At 40.1% G+C, this 6,409-nt stretch overlaps 1 protein-coding gene across 2 annotated transcripts in view; it reads right to left on the reverse strand.

Annotated features, from left to right (window-relative positions):
- klf12b (Kruppel-like factor 12b) overlaps positions 1-6,152 on the reverse strand; it is a 280,995-nt gene extending 274,843 nt beyond the window's left edge. Inside the window, exon 1 of one of the 2 annotated variants that reach the window (XM_043691384.1) lies at positions 6,018-6,152. The gene's annotated coding sequence lies outside the window, so the exon portion shown is untranslated. The remainder of the gene's footprint in view (positions 1-6,017) is intronic. The other variant, XM_043691386.1, reaches the window with a different exon arrangement.
- Between the last annotated feature and the right edge of the window lie 257 nt (positions 6,153-6,409).

Here is a 6,409-nt window from a genome sequence, read left to right on the forward strand (position 1 = left end):
TGCTACATGGAATGCCACAGGCAGATATTTTCCCTGCATGATAGAGTTAGAGCAGAGAGGAATTAACACAGACCAGCTTGATCCAGTTGAATTATTGAACTGTATAAACTAGCCAATAGTGGGGCAAGTTATGACAACTTTGACTTCAATAACTAATAGTACATAGTAAATGAAGGCACAAAATATAATGTTTGTCACAGGCCAGTTGATTATAAATGTGATATGTGTGCCTGCCCACAACTAAGTACTCTGGTAAAATGGCTTATCTTGTGAGAACAAAACAAAGCAGCTCACCTGGTTGTAGTTTCTAGCAGTAAAACACAACATTTCACCATAGTCATGAATTAATCATCAAACTTCCTGTCTCCAAGATACAGTCGGGTAATTTAGTAGTTTTATATAAATGGAAAGAAAAAGGAGATTATAATGCCCCTATCAAAGTACAATTATTTTATAGACATAAATAACTTTGATAGCAGAAGTTAGTTTAATTTGGTTTCTCCCAAACTGACCCTGATTTATTGAAAAATTCAAACTCAAATGTAAAGTATGGAAATTGTTGACTCCTGTCAAGCGAATTCAGGTGGAAACATGACAGTTCTGGTGATTTTAAATATGAACATATGAAACAGGAACAGAGTCCTCAAGCTCCCTCTGCCATTCAATAAGTTCATGGCTGATCTGTGTCTGTTTTGAATTCCACATTCCTCTCTATCCTCAATAAGATCCGATTCCCTTACTTAACACAAAACTATCTACCTCCACCTTAAAATTATTCAATGAGCTCATCTCCATCGCCTTCTCAAGCAAAGCATTCCAAAGTGACACAGCCCTCACAAGAAAAAAATTCCCCCATCTCTGACCTAAAGGAGCGACCCCTAATTCTCAGCCAACCCTGAAGTGGAAACATCCTTACCACATCCACCCTGTCAAGACCATTCAGGATCTTATATGTTTCATTCAATCGCCTCTCACTCATTTAAATTCCAGTGGAATCAAGCTCAATCTGTCCAACCTTCCCTCACAAGACAAACCATTCATTCCAGGTATTAATCTGAACAGCCACCAACACATTTAAATCCTTCATGAAATAAGAAGACAAACTGCACATGGTATTGGAGTTGTAGTCTCACTAATCCCTGTATAACATCCTTACTTTTATGTACAATGAACTTTTTTGAGATTTATGTACTAGAACACCTAAATTGTTCTCCACTTCATTCTCTCAAAGTAATACTCTGCTTTATCATTCTTCCTGCCAAAGTAAACAACTTTACACTTTCTCACAGAGTCACAGAAGTCTACAGCACAGGAAAAGACATTTCAGCCCATTGAGCCTATACCAAACACAAATATCTCACTATTTTAAACCCATTTTCCAGTAATGTTCAGATTCAGTATGTGGATGTACCTACTAGAGAAGGTGCAAAACTTGACCTACTCTTGGGAAATAAGGCAGAGCAGGTGACTGAGGTGTCAGTAGGAGAGTATTTTAGGGCCAGCAACCATAATTCTATTAGTTTTAAAATAGTGATAGACAAGGATAGACTAGATCTAAAAGTTGCAGTTCTAAATTGGACAAAGGCCAATTTTGACGGTATTAGGCAAGAACTTTCCAAAGCTGATTCGGTGCAGATGTTCGCAGGTAAAGGGACGGCTGGAAAATGGGAAGCCTTCAGAAATGAGAAAACGGGAATCCAGAGAAAGTATATTCCTGTCAGGGTGAAAGGAAAGACTGGTAGGTATAGGGAATGCTGGATGACTAAAGAAATTGAGGGTTTGGTTCAGAAAAAGAAGGAAGCATGTGACAGGTACAGACACGATACATCGAGTGAATCCTTAGAAGACTATAAAGGCAGTAGGAGTACACTTAAGACAGAAATCAGCAGGGCAAAAAGGGGACATGGGATAGCTTTGGCAAATAAGGTTAAGGAGAATCCAAAGGGCTTTTACAAATACATTAAGGACAAAAGAGTAACTAGGGAGAAAATAGGGTCCCTCAAAGATAGCAAGGTTGCCTTTTTGTGGAGCCGCAGGAGATGGGGGAGATACTAAACAAGTATTTTGCATCAGTATTTACTGTGGAAAACAACATAGAAGATATAGAATGTAGAAAAGTAGATGGTGACATCTTGAAAAATGTCCATATTACAGAGGAGGAAGTGCTGGATGTCTTGAAACACAGAAAAGTGGAATAATCCCTAGGACCTAATCAGGTGTAACCTAGAACTCTGTGGGAAGCTAAGGAAGTGATTGCTGGGCCCCTTACTCAGATATTTGTATCATCGATAGTCACAGTGAGGTGCCTGAAGACTGGAGGTTGGCTAATGAGGTGCCACTGTTTACGAAAGGTTGTAAGGACAAGCTAGGGAATTATACACCAATGAGCCTGATGTCAGTGGTGGGCAAGTTGTTGGAGGGAATCCTGAGGGACAGGATGTACATGTATTTGGAAAGGCAAGGGCAGATTAGGGATAGTCAACATGGCTTTATGCATTGGAAATTACGTCCCACAAATTTGATTGAGTTTTTTGAAAAAGTAACAAAGAGGACTGATGAGGGCAGAACAGTAGATGTGATCTATGTAGACTTCAGTAAGCCGTTTGACAAGGTTCCCCATGGAAGACTGGTTAACAAGGTTAGACCTCATGGATTATAGGGAGATCTCACCATTTGGATACAGAACTGGTTCAAATGTAGAAGACAGAGGGTGATGGTGGAGGGTTCGTTTTCAGACTGGAGGCCTGTGACCAGTGGAGTGCCACAAGGATCAGTGCTGGGTCCACTACTTTTCATCGTTTATGTAAGTGATTTGGATGTGAGTATAAGAGCTATAGTTAGTAAGTTTGCAGATGACGCCAAAATTGGAGGTGTAGTGGACAGCGAAGAAGGTTCCCTCAGATTTCAATGGAATCTTGATCAGATGGGCCAATGGGCTGAGAAGTGGCAGATGGAGTTTATTTTAGATAAATGTGAGGTGCTGCATTTTAAGAAAGCAAATCTTAGCAGGACTTATACACTTAATGCTAAGGTCCTAGGAAGTGTTGCTGAACAAAGAGACCTTGGAGTGCAGGTTCATAGTTCCTTGAAAGTGGAGTCGCAGGTAGAGGGCATAGGTTTAGAGTGAGAGGGGAAAGATATAAAAGACACCTAAAGGGCAACCTTTTCACACAGAGGGTGGTACATATATGGAATGAGCTGCCAGAGGAAGTGGTAGAAGTTTGTAGAATTGCAACATTTAAAAGGTATCTGGATGGGTACATGAATAGGAAGGGTTTTGAGGGATATGGGCCAGGTGCTTGCAGGTGGGACTAGATTAGGTTGGGATATCTGGTCGGCATGGACGGGTTGCACCGAAGGGTCTTTTTCCATGCTGTACATCTCTATGACTCTGTGACTATGAACCTATGACTTGGCCCATAGCCTTGTATGCTAGTCTACCAGATATTCACTCACTCACTCAAACTATCTATATCTTTCTACAAACTCCTCACATCTGCCTCATAACATACATTCTTAGCTATCTTTGTCTCCTCTGAAAATTTAGCTACCATGCTTTCACGTCCCTCATCTAAGTGATTGCTAACACTGTAAAAAGTTGAAACCCCCAACACAGATCACCATAGATGTCTACTGCTTACCTGTTCTTAATCAGACAAATACCATTTTGGCATACATTATACTTTCTGCCAGTTAGTCAATCTCCTATCCAAGGACCTTACACCATGTCTGCATTTGGATCTTAAAAAAAAACTGATTAGTTTTTCCCTTATACGTCTCCTGGTGATTACAGATAACCTTTTATCTGCTCACCAAAATCAGGACAAAGGTTCAGCCTGGCAGCAGGTCCAGTTTCTTGTCGTAAAACACAACATATTATTGTTGTCACAAATTAATCAGCAAACCTCGTTTGCAAGATACATTCAGGTAATGAACCTCATTTAATGATAATATAGAATATTTGAAAAAGAAAACAGGTGATTATAAAAGTCCTAGCAAAGTACAGTTAGTTTATACATGTAAATAACTATGATAGCAGAAGTGAATTTGATTTGGTTTCTCCCAAACTGACCCTGATTCACTGAAAAATTAAAACTCAAAACCGAACTATGGAAATTGCTACTTCGGTCAAGTGAATTCAGGAAGAAACATGACCATTATGGTGATTTTATGTGTCTGTCTGAAAAAAGGATTTTCTCCAGGTCAATAGAGATTGCCTGATTTTGTTGAACAGATAAAAGGTTGAGTGTTTCAACCCATAGATTTCTTCTTGAACTTCTTCACTGGATTGTTCTTCATGAGACATGTTACAAGTCATCCCATCCCCCTCCTGCCAATATGACCAGCTTGTTGACGGAAAGAGTAATTGTAGAAAGTCTGTGGAGATTTGAGTCAAATTCACATCTCCTATCTGGAAATCTAACACTGAAACATTGCAACATCATAGGTTTGCTTTGTACGTCTCATAGTACAGAAGAGTCTGTTATTCCACACAGGAGTCAACCCAGTCTTGGTTCAATGTAATTGATTGACTTTGGGTGTGTTTGACACTTGATCCATTATGCCCTTACCCACTCCCTCATACCACAGCTTGGAACTGTCAAGTTTTCTAATTGAGTTTGTTTCAAATTAATCAAATAGAGTGACATTATGATAACGAAACTAAACTATTGTGCACCATAGGTCACCAATCAGCTTTTTTTCATATGTTTTATTCTCGTGTACAGAACTTAAGGGCTGTCTCCTGATTTAATTTGCTAAAACTCTGGAATTTAATTTATTTTCAGTAATGATATGGGTTAAGTGAGAAACCGTTACATGATTTTTTTATATATGTACATAACAATAGTCAGTGAATATATTTCAGCAATTTATTATGTTTGGAACTGTCACAGTTTTAAGACGAACTCTCACAGAAACGTTCGACAAACAATGACTGGTTATGCTTTAGTTTTCAGCCAGTCAAATCCCCACACCCCAACACTGCCTCCACACCCCACCCAAGACATTTCCCTCCCCTTCTCCTGCAAAACAGACCTACAACCATTTACAGCACCTAACCCTTCCGAGCATGAAATTAATATTGCCTTTTGTATAACAGCTGCTGCACAAAACTACATTACTCAACTCATATTGACCAAAATGATCATGGTTACATTATCCACACATAAAACACTAAAATAAAAACTAATGGATTGCAGAAATATGCATTTCGCTTTTCTTTAAGTCTCTACCTTGCGTTTTTTTTAAACCAGAAAAAGGAATACGTGTACATTTTTAGTCACTCCCCCTTATGTATCGCTTTGCTGCAGCCAAAGTAAACATTAACGAGCAGTGGTCAAAAGGTGAGAAGGTCAAGGTTTATGCTAAATGCAACGCTGAAAATGTGCAGAGACATACACGTTCAAAGGATGTTGTTGAACAGAACAAGTTTGTGACTGTAAATGGTAAAGCCAGACAGTTTTTGACACTCCTCATATAGTAATTTCGCATTAGCACTACCTAATGCCATCAGGTAATAGCACTCCTATTTTCATTTTAGCAATCCTAGATTGCAAAGTGGCAGTTCTTCTAGTTGCTTTTAAACAGAGGCTCTCTCTGCCAATCTCTGCAAGTGTCTACTGTCAACTCTGGACAAGTCCACTAAAATCCAACGCAAGCAGCTTTTGGGGCTTCAGCCCTGGCTATGAAGCATTACCGAGTGACAGTCGCGCACACATCACCGCTACCGATTGCGGGATGTAGCACTGAAGCTGCTGAAGATGACATTAGCTTGCCTTCCTTTTACTGACACTCCCACATCTGTAGCCCGTCTGACTCTTAATGCTCACAGACCAACAACTGCATTCAAGCCACAGAACATTCTGCCCACTGCAAGAAATGTTAGGAATATGAGAGAGACGCGAGTCTCATTCTTTCTAACATGACTCCTCCACGGAATCCGACAGTCGGCACTGCCTTTAGCAGTGAGCCAGTTCAACACAAAGAACGGGGAATAAAGAATATAAAGCGCTGACCTGGTGGAAAGCTGTAGAGGAGAAATATTTCCTTCCCTATACAGTGTCTCTTCTCTCAGCTGCTGTTTGCAGGAAATGAATGGGGGCGCACAGAGGACTGTTGTACTTGCAAATGACTTACCGGAGTCACATGATCTGCTTAATGTAGGGTGGGCCAGTGGGTGGAGGCTTCATAAACAACAGAGGACAATATACCCTAAGCCTTACCAGCATGCATCGAATTACACAGGGGCCCCTTTGTAGGAGGTTTCCGAGCAGCCCAGCCAGCTAACAGCGTTAAAATCACCGTGGGCCTGCAGTATATACTATCTATGTGCGTATGTAACGTTATAGATATGTATGTGCATATGACATGTACATAAATACATACATCAACGTAGTTAATATTCATA

The sequence above is a fragment of the Chiloscyllium plagiosum genome, chromosome 6, assembly GCF_004010195.1.
Source record: "Chiloscyllium plagiosum isolate BGI_BamShark_2017 chromosome 6, ASM401019v2, whole genome shotgun sequence".
NCBI lineage: Eukaryota > Metazoa > Chordata > Chondrichthyes > Orectolobiformes > Hemiscylliidae > Chiloscyllium > Chiloscyllium plagiosum.